At 46.5% G+C, this 14,790-nt stretch overlaps 1 protein-coding gene and 1 non-coding gene across 9 annotated transcripts in view; one reads left to right on the top strand and one right to left on the bottom strand.

Moving 5' to 3' along the window:
• The window catches only part of EYA2 (EYA transcriptional coactivator and phosphatase 2), a 315,037-nt gene that overhangs the window by 270,911 nt on the left and 29,336 nt on the right, over positions 1-14,790 (bottom strand). For 6 of the 8 annotated variants that reach the window (XR_014832539.1, XR_014832538.1, XR_014832537.1 and 3 more), the window contains exon 1: positions 7,855-7,995. The exons of 1 other annotated variant lie outside the window; for it this stretch is intronic. The gene's annotated coding sequence lies outside the window, so the exon portion shown is untranslated. Of the gene's footprint in view, positions 1-7,854; positions 8,192-14,790 lie in introns of those variants that run through there. One more of the 8 variants, XM_021077398.2, reaches the window with a different exon arrangement.
• On the top strand, positions 12,151-12,254 carry LOC146395342 (U6 spliceosomal RNA). Its single transcript, XR_014832985.1, has one exon. It is a non-coding gene; the product is annotated as a U6 spliceosomal RNA (small nuclear RNA).

The following is a 14,790-nucleotide window of genomic DNA, read 5'->3' as shown; positions in this document are numbered from 1 at the left end:
GCTCAAGATGCTGTGAGATCCAGGGGATGCCTCTTATTTCTGAACTCTACTTTTGTTCCTGACCATCCATTAATATCACCCAGGCAACACAACTGGAGACTGACTTTAAAATCTAGCTTTCCAGGGCAGACACGTGAAGGAAATGTAGCTCTCGTTCGGGGGGGGGGGGGGGGTGCGCAGGGAGGCCGGATATCCTAGTGGTTAGGAATCAAAACTGGGTTTGATCCCAGTCAATCCTGGGTCTGACTTGAGCCATGTAACCCTGGATGAGTTACTTCACCTCTAATAAGAGATCCTATTTTTGCATCTATGAAATAGGGATGGTCATTACCATAATAATAGCACATTCCATCTAAGGCTCTTTGGAGTCAGAAATATGAGTGTTTGCTTAGCACAGTGCCGGGTGCGTAGTAAATGTTCAATGACTATGGGCCCCTTGTCTTGGGTCTCTTTGAGAAACAAAACAAAAAATGCATTCACTAAAAGTAAGCACAAAGACAAGGCAGTAAAGCTGCAGGGCAAGACATTTCCCAAATCAGGTTCCTAAAGGCACACAGCAAGGCATTCCAGGGGCCCCAAGGTGTCAGAAAACTCTCCACTCTGGATCAAATCACAAGCAAGCCCCCCCAATCTCTCTGCTCACCACCCATCCCCCCCAAAAGCCTGCTTCTATGTCTTTTTTTTTTTTATCGCTTTTTCTTGTGGGAAGACATTTGGAGCGTTTCAGACATTTGCTGACTTTCAGACATTCTCCCCTCCCACTGCCCTTCCCTCCACCCTCCAATGTTCAAGTCTTCAGGGAGTAGGGCCTCTTTAGCAAGAGGAGAACACCAGAGAGCCCCCAGCCCATCGCAGCCCAGAGGTGAATAATCTTCTCAGCTCCATTCTTCTTCTCAGCTGGATGGGGCCAAAACTCTGTTTACAACACAAGTGGCAAGTCACAACTTGTTATGCCATAGGACACCATCCAAGCGGCGAGCCACCGCTTCCCTCTACTGTACCAGGGGCACAAAAGGCCAGAGGTGCAGGAATCTGCCCTCCGCGTTCCTTCCGCTCCGCCCCCTTCCCAACTCGGAAGGGCATTCAGACCTTTGCTGGGGAGACCAGTGTTTCTAGAACACTCTGAAACAAAAGGCCCCATATGGGCAAATAGTACACACCCATAAAAGAAAACAACCGTTTTTGCAGCGATACTCTTTCTGTCTCTCCAAGGAGGAGGGTTTCTCCCTCCGTGGAATTTCCATCAGTGTGGGGGTTGGTACCAAACTCGGGGACTCTCCTCCTCTCTCTGTATTTCAGGGAGCTGCCTATCAAAGAAGACCTAAAGGTTTGTACTTACACGTCGCACGTCGCACCCCACATGCTAAAAAAAAAAAAAAAACAACAAAAAACAAACAAAAAACCCCACATGCTTGTTCCCAGGAACAAAAAACTGTTTTGGAAACGACCAATACCTTAATCACAAAGTTATTCCAGGAAGGCGATGGGGTGAAGAAATGGACCAGAAGGAACCCAAGCCATTTTGACCTCTGGCTTCTGCATATCCAGACACCAGGAATGAAACATTTGCTTTGGAGAAAAGAGTGGCCCCAGAACCTTTTTTTTTTTTTTTGGTGGAGCAGTGAGAGGGAGGGATCCAAAGAAGATGGGAATCCCAGCCTTTCCATCTCGCTTTACCCAGGAACGTCGAGATCTTTCAACCGTGGGCTCAGAAACCCCCTTTCTGTGTCCACTTCAACCATACACATCTAACAGGCAGGAATTCAGACTTGGCCGAGGTGAGGAGAACTGGTGGTTTCTGCCCTGTTTTGGTGACCTTCATGGGCTTATTTATGCACTTCAAGCTCATGACCTAATAGATGTTGGTTTGGCTTCTCTTCTCATAATAGCAGCCTGTAAAAAGCTTTTGAGAATTCCCCGTGTTTTCTTATTTTGGGTCAAGAAAATAAAATCGATATCTAAGTAATCTTAAAAAAAAAAAAAAAAAGCCTGCACAATCTAAAACTTTGGAATGTTTCCACTCGGGCTACGGATATCTCTGAAAGCCTCGGAGATCAGCAAAGTTAAGACCAACATTTGCCATTTTTAAGGTGACATATTTGGTAACAGCGTATGCGAGAATTAGCTAAGAGGGACTTTTCTGACATAAGTCAAACAATGACATTTAAAACTCACGTTAAAACAATTACCGTGCGGAATTTTTCCGTGTTTTTCCCATTTCTCAAACAGAAGTGTATATACTTTCAGCATAGTTTCTTGCTGTAATTTTCTTTCTTGGCAAACCCACATCTTACCATGAAACCCAAAGTATGCACGCTACAGAAACAATAATGGTTGAAACAGACTCGGCTGTCTCTGGCATGATTTTTCTTTACAAAATTAAAACGTCTTTTGGCTAATACACTGTCCATTTCAGTTATGAAAGACCATTCTTGGGAGAAGAACAGAAAAGAAAGGCGAGCTGACACATTCCACTGATTCGAGACAAAAAGTTGCTGTATTCATATGGTAGGTAGTCAAACCTCCAGTTCCTGAGTCTTTGGGGGGAAAAAATATCGATTTTATCATTCTTCCTTCAGTTAAATTCACAGAGAGCTGACGATTTTCCTCAGAATGACTGTGGGAATAGCTATGTAAAATCTGAGAATGCAGATTTTAAAAACCTAACTTTACTACAGCCTCAAAAGGAAACTAGAGGGGGAAAAAAATCCAGTGTCACTGAAATCACACCCGTTTTCTTGTTATTGACACAATACTATGGATCCTAAATGACGAAATAATTTCTAACCTCTTTTAAATCCTTGGTTCATTTTTAAATGTGTCTAAATGGACTTTATTGGGCAAAGACAGTCGGTTAGGCGCACATGCTCAAAACTGGTAAAAAGTAAACCTGTCTCCTTGGCTGGCTGTTCCTCTCCATTCCTGTTTTAAATTCCTGCGCGTTATCTGAAAGCAGAGGCAGCCTTTGCAAAAGAGCCTAAGAAGCCACATCTGCGCCCTAGTATCGTCAGACGGGTTATGACAGGGATGACGAAGCCCTGCTTTCTAGAGATCTGGGTCTGAGGGCAGAGACCCCCTCAGCCACCCCTCCAGGCTCGTCCCAAAGTGGGGCCCTCTAGCCCTGGCTGACCCTCAGCCCGCCTGTCCCAGAGTCAGGCACCCGCCGGCCTCCCTTTACCGTCAAAGGGGCAAAGATGAATCGTTCCGGGTACCTGACTCTTGGGACCACCTGTTCCCAATTATTCTTCGCTCTCCAACTGTTTATAATCTAACCCCCAAACAACAACCCACCCAGAGCGATCCAGCACCTTCCAGTAAACTTGATCGGGACAGCCTCCCATACTGTGTCAGGGCCTTGCCACTGCCGGTCACGTTGCTGACCCTTTAGAGGAACTGAAATGCGTGGCGTTACAGGATCAGAAGGACCAACCCAAACTAGCCCTTGTAAATAAACAGGCCTTTTTTTCTTTTAGAGGATCATGGACAACCTGCTAAATATCATGACTCGCCAAAGCCCAGATGGGTGTTTTCTAAATATTTAAAACAATTTTTCTGCCATTTACGGCAACAGCAAAAAAAAAAAAAAAAAAAAAAAAAAAGGGGGGGGGGAGTCAGAAAAAAAAAAAAAATTGTGTTCGGTACATTTAAAACCATCCACATTCAGCATCTCTCTCCAAGGAAACAAGAGCAGAAATTTCTCTAAGGCAAAGTTTTCATGGCACAGTCGGCAGCGGGTCACTACCTAGACTCTGGGTCACTCACTCTGGGGCTGCTCGTGAGAAGTTTGACTTGTGACTCAGTTTCTTTGTTAACAAAGTTGATAAAATAATGATGATGATAAAAATGATGATGGTACATAACTCAGGATGTTGTTGTGAGATCCATCCTGAGAATCGCACGTCCAGTGTTGACTTCAGGTCTAGCTTACAAATAAATAAATGCTCAGCTATGTCCATCATGCTCATTAAATATATGATTTAATCGGAGCGAAATGGCAAAAGCACCAGTAGAGCGAAAGTGGGAAAAAAAAATGGGGGTTGGGGGGAGCAGCAAAAATAAACTTTAAAGCCTGTGGCTTGCTTTGTCCTCTTCTCCTCCATACACCTGGCAGGTACTCGCATCTCTTGAAACGGCTTTTAAATCACATGCCCCAGAGAACCAGCCCTGGCCCCTCTGATTGACTTTCAGCAGGACAGTGAGTCTGAGGCAGTCATTTCAAGTATTTGCCACCTGATTGAGGGGGTTTATCCCTGGATTAGAAGAGGTGTTAGTTAAACACCATTAGGCCTTAAGATCTTCAAATACGGAAAATGAAGCATTGTCTCCAGCAGATTCTTTGCTAATTATTTCCCTACCAGAGCCTTCTTTTTGTTTCCTATGTTGGGGGACTGTTTGAACAGCCACAAAACCAGAAGGGGACAAAAAAGCGGGCCCATCGAAGGCTGTTATGATGTTGGGGGACGGGGATGGGGGGGCCCGTGTGCGTGTGTGTGTGTGTGTGTTTTCTGTCAACAGGCTGTATTTTCTCAACTCTGGGGTTAATTCTCTGTAAAGAGATTCCTTTTGAGTGAAGTCCACCAACTCCTTTTTCAGAGCAGCTAGCTAGGGGAAAAAAAAAAAAAGTTTCCTTCCACCAACAAAACCCAGTCTTGGCAAAGTGTCAGAAGGTTCAGCCTTTGGAGGTAACTGAATAACCAGCCACTTCGTCTCCACAAACCCCCTCAGATAAGGAGAAGGACATCAGGAGAACGAAGTAAAAAATTTTGAGGGGAGACAGTTTACCTCTCCCAGAAGGAATTCATGTCAGGCCGGAGAGCCTTGCATTTCATCTGTGCCGGGGGGAGAGGAAGCCTTGTCACCCAGGGCGCACGGGTGCATGCTCGTGTGCACACACACACACACACACACCCCACTCCAACACACAATGATACACCTCAGACCTGTGGCCACTGCCTAATGCTTATTATGGTTTTACTTCTTTCCCGAGCATTTTTAGGCTAAGGAGGCCTGTCCAGCAAAGACAAAACCCAACGCCTGTTGCAACTTCCACCCATCTCCTTCTAGAAGATAATGTGCTGTGCGTGGCGTGCTTGGACATCGAGGGCCGGGCAAAAATCTCAAGATAGCTCCACTCCCTTCATTTTTCTCCCGCAGCCCTGGGCTTGCTGTGCCGAGAGCAGCATCTGTCACGAGCTTCTGGGAACCTCACATTATGCACCATAACCGCCTGCGATTTTATTATACAAGGAGTTTATTGCTGGCCTAATTAGTTTCAAACTGGGCATTCCAGCTGAGGACACCTAAAAAACATCTGGTGGAAGGAGGAAGAATGAGTTCGGAGCTGGTTACGGTTTGGATTTCAGCATAACTCAGGTCTCTTGCGCCTGACACAAGTTATCTTTGGAAAAGTAACTGAAAAAATAAGGAAACGGTTTCTTCTTTGTGGGAAAGGAGTCATCTTTGTCCTGGGGGAACCCAAAACGTCTTAAAGTGGACGTGCCTGGACTGTGGATAATTTTTCCCCCAAACTGCTGGGGTCTCAGTAGCTAGCTCAACCCAGTTCCAAATGTACTTTGCTACACACCACAGAGTGTTTTCTGCTAAGGACTGTTTTGCTCTCCCAACAGCAGCTAGCATTTTATCAATTTATCCGTCTGGAACCAGGCTTGCAATCTCTTACATTGCAATTTAAAGCAGAAGTAATTCGGCATATTTGAAACAGCACGTCTCGGATGTTTTTGCCAAATGGTAATCCTCTAACAAGTCAACAAATCATATCTCTTTATCATGTGTTTGATACAATACAAAAGGCATGAAAAGAAGATTCTAAAATTTAAGTGATTAAAACATCTGTGGTTTTTTTTTTTTCCCCCAAATCTCAAAATACTGGGATAATGACTTTCTGCCTTATTTCCCTTAGTTATTTCATATGAGGAAAGCTTTATGTGTTTATAGAATATTCTCTTACACACTAGGTGAGCTATTTCGAGAGGAAAAATGCCAAGTCCTTTAAGATAAAATAGTTCATCACACTGTGAAGCTAAAGTTACAAGACAAGGATGGAGGAACTACTACCTGCGTGTGGAGCCCATGAACCACTTTTTAAAAAGTTCCAGTCCTTTCGGATCTGGCTGCCTTGGTCGAAATCACAAAATTTAGAATCTCCTCAAAAGGCGAGGAGATTTGGAATACAAACACGATCTTATGCTTAGTCTAAAGCAAGATCCAAACTGTCACCATTTGTTATATAAATTACTTACTTTTCCTAGTCTGAGGATGTCTAAATGCAAGGAAGTAGAAAGTTGAAAGGGTTTGAAGGTGATGAGCAGAGAAAAGTTGAAAAAAAAAAAAAAAAAGAGGAACCCTTCTTGGGTAAAGTTGCATAAGATTTTTTTTCTCACACACACTATTTTTAAAAGGAGGTCCGCCTTCTCTCCCTCCCTCACCCCCCCCACCCCAAAAGAGGTCTATGGGCTGGTAAAGCGGCTACTAGCCCAGTACTCATACTCTCGGAGTAGAAATTGTCCTCAAGCAAGAAAGGGCTCCCAAAATTCAGAGATTCAGTTTGAAATATAATTGTCCGCTGGTTATAATTTCCTTTGGAAGGGAGCTCCCTAACTCAAACCTAATTCAGCACTCAGATTCTTACTTGATGTTTGTAAATCATTCCACCTCCCCTCTGCCTGGCTCACAACTCGGATCTTCACTCATTTCACTGCACCTCGTAATTAAAAGGTACCTTCACCAAGGGGTGATTTATACCTAGACTTATTTTTTTAAAGGTAATTCTAAAGATTACATTGCATTTCGGGGAAAGGGGGAAGAAAAGAAAATGGTAGCCATAAAAAGGCAGCATCAGTCTAGCTTTTGAAAGAGGCTTCGGGACGTAGCAGCGTGCATGCTGTCAACTCTCAGCCCAGGCGAGGCTTTGCTTAGGGGAAAAAAAGGAACCGTCAAAGCGCTTCACTTTTCAGCAGCGGAGGCTTTTGCGCATTGAGGATTTTTGGGATGCGAGTATTTTCCCCAGTCAAGCTTCCCTAATACTCCTTGAGTTTGTAACCTATTTATTTGGGGCAGGAAATACATTTACGGGGCTCAGGCCAGCACGGGCCGTTCAACCTCCAGGCTGCACGGCTAAAAAACAATTCCCTTCTTTGCTTTTGTCCCGTGACAACAAAACTCTCGTTTCCTTCTCAACATCCTTTTGATGTAAAGTTTTCTAAGTTTCAACTCCAACTTCAGCCTGCGCCAGGACGCCGGTTCCGGTACAAAGCTCGAAAAGCTGGACCAGCCTGGGCCAAGCACAAGTGGACTTTAAAAAAGAAATGTACCTAGGAAAAAAAGGCTCAGTGGGCCGTTCCAGCCCCATCCCGGGAATTCCAGCCGTTTGCTCCACGGTTACCCCATAACCAGCGCCCGAGGGCGTGAGTTGGTCTCCTGGCTCCCAGCGCCTTTTGGTCCGATTAGGGGAGCGCCCCTCACCGAGAACGAACCAAACGCGGGGGGCTCAGGCCAGTCTACACCGCCCGCGCCCCATGCACTTGTCCCTCGCGCGGGAGTGCACATTTAAGGGTCTTCGACTCTCCGGCGCACGGGGAAACTGAGGCCTGGACCCCGGGACCGACTCTCGCCAAACAGGATCTGCCCGCTGTTCCCGCTGCCCTTGTCCCTGAGGCGCCCTGGGAGCCCCCGGCGCCCGGATCCTGCCGGTGCGCCCCCGAGCGCCCCGACAGCTGCGGAAGCCCCCGGCTGATCGAGTGCCTGAGAGATGCTCCAGGCCAGGGGGGCCAGGTCTACCGCGGCCCCGCCAATCCCGGCGGGCGGCCCGGGCTGGGCGCCGCGGGCGGTACTCACCGCGCGCAGTGGAGAGGGCGCCCCGGCGCGGTGCTGGCGGCCGAGCGGGCGCGGGTCGGACTCGGCCGGGCTGACTGCGGCGGGCACGTTGCTGCCGCCGCTGCCGCCGCTGCCTCCGCCTCCTGGGCTGCCGCGGCCGCTGCCTGCGCGGGGAGGACCGGCCCCTTCCCCTCCCTCGGCCGGGCCCTCCCTCTGCCCCCGCCCGGGTCCCCGCGCCGCGGCGTGGGCGCGTGGGGGCGCCGAGGCGCGGCGCTGGGCTCGGCGGGCTCACACCCCCGGCGGCTGGACGCGGGGCGCGGGGCTCCTGCCCTTCCGCTGCCGCCGCGCTGCTCTCTGCGCCTGCAGCCCAGCCGGGCGCGCTCGCTCCAGCCGGTCCTGGAGGAGGCGAGGGCCCAGCCTCCTCCCCACCCACCGACACCCACACCTCCTCCCTCTATGCGCCAGGCATGGCCCCAGAAGAGAAAGACTGCCTGGAAGGGACCTCAACGGCGACACTGACTTCATTCATTCAGCTACCTGTTCATTCATTCATTCGACATCTATAGAACATCTGCAGCACCAGGTACAGCTCCTGGGAGATTGAGCTAGAACAAGACAGACTAGTTTTTGTGCCTTCCCGGAACTTCCACTCACACGGGGAGACGGACTGTAAACAAACAAGGAAAGAAGCAAGGCAATTTCAGAAAGTTATAATTATTACGGAGGGGGCCGAATCATGTGCTGGGGCAAGAGAACAGCAATCTTGGCGGCAGTAGTCAGGGAAGACCTCGCTGAGGAGGTGATACCTGTACGAGGAGGAAATGCCCTTTCTAGTGCTGCCTGCCAGAGGAGAGGTCAGGAATCGCCTTTGACCCATTTTGCAGGAAGGGGAGACTGAGGTCCCAAGAATTTAACTTGCTTACCCCAAAGCAGTGGTACACGCCCCTCCACATGTGCCCTCAAATTAAAGCACCCCGCTTACTTCATCCTCTCCTGACCACCTCTTTCCGTCTCCCCCCAAATAAACCGTGGTGAACAGAGTCTATGCAGCATTTTTCTCCCTCTCACTCACTTTCTCATGTTTATGAAGCTCCATTAAGGAATACCCAGGATGCCTCCGTCCGAAAAATGTCAACCACTGCCCTTCGTAAGCTCAATAAATACAGAGTGCCCAGATAAATGTGAATTTCAGAGAAACAAGGCATAGGTTTTAGTCTGAGTAGTTTTTGCACAGCAGGTGGTGCACAGACTAAAAATGTTTTCACTTTTCTCTGAAATTTAAATTTAAATATCCTTTATTTTTCTGGTTGTCCTGAGCCCATCCAGCTTGCCAGATTTTTCCTTATCTCCTCTGCTCCCCTAAAGAGACTGAAAAGTAGACACTGTCAGGAGCCTGTTTTACAAATGACCAAGTCTTAGCTCAAAGAAGGAAGAAAGTGTCTGAGCCAGGGCCGAAGTTCAGGGCCCACTGACTCCAAAGCCCTTGCTCTCCAGATATAATATAGAGCCTTCAACTCTGGTCGCAACGTTATTGGAAAGCCAGGGAAATTTAAGCTCCTGGGCCCCTCACTGGCTACGCCTCTTTCTAAGGCCCTGACAGGGATCTAGAAATGCATTCACGTGGTCAGTGTTCATGGAAAATTTATAAAAGTCCTTTGCTTTTGACAGTTAGCAGCACCAGCAGAGACCAGGGTCTCTTTCCATTCTGCTTCCCTGCTGGAGCACTTGACCTTGAGTAGGTGATGTGAGAGTGGTCACTGCTATTTGGGGGACCCAGCAAGGGGAAAGTTGAGTTGGGAGTCTGTGCTGTTTGTGGTGTTTTTCAGCTTCTTAAAATATGGCTTTCTTTCTTTTTTGGTCTTTTTAGGGCCACACCCAAGGCACATGGAGGTTCCCAGGCTAGGGGTCGATCAGAGCTGCAGCCGCTGGCCTACAGCACAGCCATAGCAATGCCAGATCCAAGCCACATCTGCAAACTACACCACAGCTGATGGCAACCTGGGATCCTTAACCCACTTAGCAAGGCTAGGGATTAAACCTGTGTCCTCATGGATACTAACTAGGCATATTTGTTTCCACTGAGCCATGACGGGAACTTTGTGATTTCTTAATTCAAAGAACTATTCACTTTTGTACTGAATTTCAAACTCACAATTTTGTATTTTTCTTAAATAAGACCCCAAGTTGTATAAGCAGCAGGTCCCACTCTGCCAGGAACCACCTCTGGTCACAGCTGATTCCATCCCCTTTTTTCTCCCCAAACTTCAGTAAAGCAATCATGTTCAGTGAGCACAAGTATCCCCTTTGTAGGAGGCAGGTGAGGTTAGATCTGCCACTCCTGGATGAAGACGACTCTTCTGCTTTCTGGCTACAGAATGTGTATGAGTCCTTGGCCTTATCTCTAAAGTGGAGATAACAGTACCAACGTATAATTATCATCATGACAGTTTGCTGAGATCATGCTTGTGGAAATACTTTCTACTGTGACCATAGCTGGCACGAGCAATTGCTCAACAAATATTATTACTGTACACACAACCTCACTTCCTATAGCATCTTTGCCGAAAGCTCTCAGTCATCATCAATTGAGCATCTGAATGCTCTCCAGAGGTGTTTAATTTATCTTGGCCCACAAGCCTTCATATAATGTTGTTCAAACAGTGGCAGTAAGCACACTCTTTTTTCCTAAAGGAAAAGAATGGAACAGACTGGAATAGAAAATATCAAGTGAATTGCATGCAATCTGTGTGTGTGTGTGGGTGAGTGTGGGGGTGTGTGTGTGTGTGTGTGTACTGCTCAGGATGTGAAATGTGTTTCTTCTTGCAGATTCTGGGCAAAATGTTGAAGAACACTTACTAATCAAGGCTACTCTATGGGATGCAAAGGGTTAATCTGTTTCCTTCCAGTCATCTCACTCCTTCCCCAGAATCTGGTCCACTATCTCATACATCGCAGCCACACCCCACGGCCCCCAGAGAGAGAAACAGGAGGCAGGTGCTTATTAATTTTATTTTTTCCTTCTCTTAGGGCAGTGGTTCTCAACCCTGGTGTGCACATTAGAATCTCCAGGGGAGCTTTTAAAAATCCCCATGCAGAGGCCCCACCCCAGACCAATTAAGCCAGACTCTCTCGGGAAGGGGCGGAGGCGTCAGTACTTTTTAAAGCTCCCTGGGTGGTGGTGATTCCAGGGTGCAGCAGAGTCCCCAGGAGAGTCCCCATGTTTGGGAGAAAAAGGATCTGACCACAGATTTACAGCAGATGAAACAGGAACTCACATAAGACTCAGGGCTCCCACTTCTTACCCAAGACCACTGAAAATCCAGTCCCCTTCCTATGCGGGGACACGTCCTTCCTGCCCATCTTTCCCTGGATTTCTTCCCCCCTCCCCAGTTTGGAGGATTTTACTTGAAACCATGCAAAATGAAATTATATTGTGTGTGTGTGTGTGTGTGTGTGTGTGAGAAGTGGTATCTTTTATTTTTAAAAATATTTTTAACGTTTTTTGTTTTTTCCATTAGAATTGGTTTACAGTGTTCTGAAAATTTCTACTGTACAGCAAAGTGACCCAGTCACGCACATCTATTTACATATATTCTTTTTCTCACATTATCCTCCATCGTGTTCCATCAGAAGTGACTAGATATAGTTCCCTGGGCTATAGAGCAGGATCTTGTTGCTTATCCCTGGATAACTTCTTGATAAGTATTTGTCCTTATTTTATAATGACCAGAAAAATAATCTCGGGCAAAATCTGAAAATGCTAAACCGTTAAGCAGATTCTTTGGAGTGTAGACCGCAGGCATGCCTACCCTGGAGTAAAACACTTTTTCCCCCCTAGAACCTTCCAAGTATAAATGTCCTCTGAAGCCAGAAGACCAGCTTAACTGTGAAAACTACAAACTTCACAATGTTTCCAACTTGTATATACATATCCTACAAACACACATGTGTACTCTCCATGCCAAATCATGCCTTATTTCTATACACATTCCTTTCCCATCTGCAAAAATCTCCTCTACAGAAAAGTACTTCTTTTTGTTTTAATGCATTCATTTAAACCTTGGCTCTTTCCAAAAAGGATTTGAGGTTGCAGCAGAATAAGAAAACAAGAAAAGCAGGTGAAGGGGAAACACAGAGAAGGAAAGAAAAGAAAGTCAAGGGTGATATTTGCAAAATATGTGCTAAAAGTCCTGAGCCCTTGTTAGTGGTGGACTGAGAATTAGATGCTGAGCTTCCTGGCAGCCAATGCAAAGAGGAAAGTGTGACAAATTATACCAATGGCTTTCAAACTTTCTTTTATTCAAAAGTAAGCATAGTGTGCCTGCTTTGGCAGCACATATACAAAAACTGGAACAATACAGAGATTAGCACCACCCCTGAGCAAGGATGACACACAAACTTGCAAAGCATTTCATATTTTTTACAGATGAATTAAAAGGAAAAAAAAAGTTAGCATGCATAGAATCTCAGTATGAAAAAAGGAGGTGAAGACTCCCAGCCTCAGCCTCATCCCTTATACCTCGGTCTTGAAGACACCCCAAGATTGTCAAGTTTGAAAGCCATGGATTTCAAAGTGCTTCTGTTTCATGACTCTCAAAGCCTATCAGAAACTAACAGACTACTGGAACAAATCAGAACACTTCGTGATACTGGCACAGGAGAGGAGTTTTCCCATGAGTCCTTGGGAAAAAAGGCAACACGTGACACACATTGTGGAGGTGGGGCAGGGGGCTTTTTGCAAATATAAAATATAAAATACATACATGAAATATAAAATATCCCATCACACACACATCTCACATCTTCCCTCACCCAAGAACAAGAAAGAGGGGCACAGCTATCCTCCTGGTAAATAGCTTCCCAACAGACTGCCTCTTTTGTTTTTTGTTTGTTTTTTCCTTGCTTTCTGTTATTTACTTTTATTTTTTAATTTTTAATGACTTTTTTTAATATTATAGTTGGTTTACAACCTCTTTGTTTTTCATATCCAACTTCAGGGCAGGCATGTTTCTTAAAATAATCAGAACAGTGTTGATAAAAGAAAAATGACATTTGTATCCTCAACATTTCAGGTAGCATTTCTACCAAAATAACAGCTAAAGAAAGTAACATTTTAGCTACTACTGAGAGGCTATCACACTTAGAAAAGTGCACCAAGATGCCGAGAAGGGGACAAGCCATGGGGGGTGACCGTGTCACTATGTCACCACATACAAATCAACTGTTTGTTGAAAACCTTAGTAATTGGTGACCAGGAAGCCATGCTTTCAGCATTTTACATCCTAAATGAGCTAGTTTGACACTTGATGGGCGTTTTAAGTATTTTGTTCCATCTTAGGACACTGTTTGGGGGCTTGCATGGACAAGTCATGCATTATAACTTCTCCTATTTAAAATAATAGGAAATCAACTCTTGGGTGTATTTTCAGGCAGAGCATCAGAATTTCAGGATCACGGATGTCCAGCGGGAGATGCTTATGCCCACGCGGAAAGCCATTGTCAAGACACCAACACGCACGGTTCCCTCTGCCTACGCTGCCCCTCCCTGACACAGTCCCAGGGTTTTCCCTTCATTCAGGTCTCTGCTGAAGAGTCTCCATCCCCGAGGGTCCCTCCCTGACCACCTTGTTTGTCCAAAACAGCAAACTCACCAAAACTGTCCCCCATTTTTCTCGCCCAGATCACTGATCACTCCATGACGCTCCCTCATGCATTTACCCGGTTCTCTGTCCATGCTGTGTCCCTCTCACTGGAGTATCAGCTCCATATCAGCAGAGACTTGGCTCTTTGGCTCGTGGCCGTATCGCTAGTGCCTAGAACAGTGCTGGGTGCATGGGGACCACTCAACAAAGAGCCGATGAATGAAGGACAGATACAGACGAAATGGTATGGCCTTTGATGCTGCACGCACAGGATGACCATAGTTGGGCTGCCCTTTCTGATTTTCTTTACCTCCACACCCCCCCCCCAATAAATAAGCAAGAATAGAGATATTTCAGAAGTCCTGTTTTCTAGAAACCAGAAAAGAACCCAAGTTATGGGTCAAGGTTTTTTCTTCTCTTTTGCTTTCACGTGCTCTCTCTTTCTATTTGTTCTGCAGCTTGACATTTCCTTAAAGACCTGCCACTTTTTGCTTTCTTTGTTCCCTAGAGAGAGAAAGCAAATAGGATGAAAAGATTTACGGCTTTTAAATACATGTGGTTTCTCTTTTTGAGCCTTGCGTTTAGCTGAATGTCATCTTTTTTTTTCTTTTCTTTTCACGGCCACACCCGAGGCATATGGAAGTTCCCAGGCTAGGGGCTGAATCAGAGCCGCAACTGCCGGCCTACGCCACAGCCACAGGAACTCAGGAACCAAGCTGCCGTCTGTGACCTACACCACAGCTCGAGGCAACCCTGGATCCTTAATGGATGGAGCGAGGCCAAGGATTGAATCCATATCCTCATGGACACTATTGTTCTTAACCCGAGTGAGGCCAGAGATAGAACCTGCATCCTCACGGATACTGCTTGGGTTCTTAACCTGCTGAGCCACAAAAGGAACTCCCTGAATATCATCTTTGACGGTGCATAGAGCCAACTGGTCTCCAGGTCGTACCAGGGGCATGATCTTGGAAACGCTGAGTGAGAGACTTCAGAAAGCTCCACGACCCAGCCAGAAATCACTGTACATCAAAAAAGAACGTAGGGTCCTGAAGACATAGGGACCGTCCTGAAGAGATGATGGGAGTCCCTCAAGTTCAAAGGTCTCGAGCGCTCCGGGAGTGGAACCTGTCAGAGTGACGTGGGCACTATTAATACTAAAGCATAAACCGGGACGTTTGCAGGCAAACTGGGACAGACGGCCACCCTGCCTAGACAGGGTGACTTAGATATGTCCTGTGGACCAAAGACGTGAAATTCAATCGAGTTATCATATGGGAAGCGATGACAACAGGTAGACCAGGGGCTGTGAGCA

Source organism: Sus scrofa, chromosome 17 (genome assembly GCF_054392235.1).
Source record: "Sus scrofa isolate SSC_HxYL_T2T_F1_AM1 chromosome 17, Sscrofa_HxYL_maternal_Yorkshire_Landrace_v2.0, whole genome shotgun sequence".
Taxonomy (NCBI): domain Eukaryota; kingdom Metazoa; phylum Chordata; class Mammalia; order Artiodactyla; family Suidae; genus Sus; species Sus scrofa.
This window is presented reverse-complemented; position numbering and strand designations above follow the sequence as displayed.